Here is a 1,989-nt window from a genome sequence, read left to right on the forward strand (position 1 = left end):
GCTGAGAGGGAAATTTATAGCACTGAATGTTTATATAAGAAAAGAAATATCTAAAATCAATAGTCTAAGTTTCAATCTTAAGAAACTAGGAAGAGTAAGTTAAACCTAAATAATCAGAAGAAAAGAAATAATAAAAACAGAAATCAATGAAATTGAGCCCCCCCATCCCCCCACCAGCAGTTTCCCATGCCTCTTTGGCAGCTGGCCACATGGTGAGGGGGAGGTGAAGAGGACAACTCTAGTCTGTGTCCGGTGTCGTGACTGGGCCTGGAGTGTACAGCTGCCCCTCGGCTTGAGTGTATGGCTATAGGAACTGGCTCTAGGGCCCCAGTGACAGGCCACCTCCACAGCTCCCAACAGAGAGTGAGAGTCACCTCTGGTCTGAGAATGGCTACCCCTCGATATGAGCCAGTGGCTGAGATTGGTATTGGGGTCTATGGGACAGTGGTCCACACAGTGGCCACTTTGCAACCCTCAGGAACATAAGAATCCCCTATGGAGGAGATACTGGAGTGTGCCTGGCCATCAGCATAGTTTGTGAGGTGGCCTTACTGCAGTAACTAGAGGCTTTTGAGCTTCCCGTCCTTGTTGGGCTGATTGATGTCTGTGCTACAGCCCAAACTAATCGGGAGATCAAAGTGACCCTTGAGTTTGAGCGTGTGGATCAAGACCTAAGGACATGTCTAGACAAGGCACCCTCATCAGGCTTGCCAGTGGAGACCTCCAGTATTTTTGCCTGGAAAATTCCATGGATAGAGGAGCCTGGTAAGCTACAGTCCATGGGGTTGCAAAGAGATGCACATGACTGAGCAACTTCACGTCTTAGATTTCCCTCATGCTAATTGCATCGTTCACTGAGACCGGAAGCCAGAGAACATTCTGGTGACAAGATGGGACTGTCAAGCTGGTTGACTTTGGCCTAGCCAGAATTTAGAGCTACCAGATGGCACTACACCTGTGGTTGTTACACTCTGCTCCAGAAGTTCTTTTGCAGTCTACGTATGCAACACCTGTGGACATGTGGAAGGTTGGCTGTACCTTTGCAGACATGTTTCATCAAAAACTTCTCTTCTGTAAAAACTCTGAAGCTGACTAGTTAGGCGAAATCTTTGACCTGATCAAATTGTACCCAGAGGATGACTGGCTCCAAGATGTGTCTCTATTCCAAGGCTGCTTTTCCCCCTAGAGGGCCCTGCTAGTGCAGATGCAGAAGTTGCAGCACTGCTCTGCAGCTGGAGTTGCTGAATTTTAATCCATACAAGTGAACCTCTGCCTTCTGAGCCCTGCTTCCTGCTGCTTTAGTTGCTAAGTTGTGTCTGACTCTTGCAACCCCGTGGACTGTAGTCTGCCAGACGCCTCTGTCCATGGGATTCTCCAGGCAGGAATACTGGAGTGGGTTGCCATTTCCTTCTTGATTCTGAGCCCTACAGTATTCTTATTTACACAAGGCTGAAGGTAACCCAGAGTGGGCAACAGAATGGACGCTTTCCAAGTGAAAGTTGCTCATTCGTGTCCGACTCTTTGCGACACCTTGGACTATACAGTCCACAGAATTCTCCAGGCCAGAATACTGGAATGGGTAGCAACCCCATAGATGGCAGCCCACCAGGATCCCCCGTCCCTGGGATTCTCCAGGCAAGAACACTGGAGTGGGTTTCCATTTCCTTTTCCAATACATGAAAGTGAAAAGTGAAAGTAAAGTCGCTCAGTCATGTCCAACTCAGCAACTCCACGCAAAGAGTGGCAGCCTTACTGCTGCGTCAGGGCTGTGTCTGGGGTCAGCCACAAGAAGAGAGAATACAGCATGTCTACTGATACAGCTGCTGTGTCAGCCGGGAGAGAATAAACGTGTCTGCAGTTCCCACGACTCCTTGAGTCTTCTTCCAGCCTCTTAGCTCACGCCTGGCCTACTCTGGGTCCAGCAAACAGTGAGAACAGTGAGACACAGCGAGACAGTTGGTGTCAGGAACAGAATCAGCAACACAAGAA

At 48.9% G+C, this 1,989-nt stretch overlaps 1 pseudogene; it reads left to right on the forward strand.

Moving 5' to 3' along the window:
• LOC102179600 lies at positions 388-1,496 on the forward strand (annotated as a pseudogene).

The sequence above is a fragment of the Capra hircus genome, chromosome 21 (genome assembly GCF_001704415.2).
Source record: "Capra hircus breed San Clemente chromosome 21, ASM170441v1, whole genome shotgun sequence".
Classification (NCBI taxonomy): Eukaryota; Metazoa; Chordata; class Mammalia; order Artiodactyla; family Bovidae; genus Capra; species Capra hircus.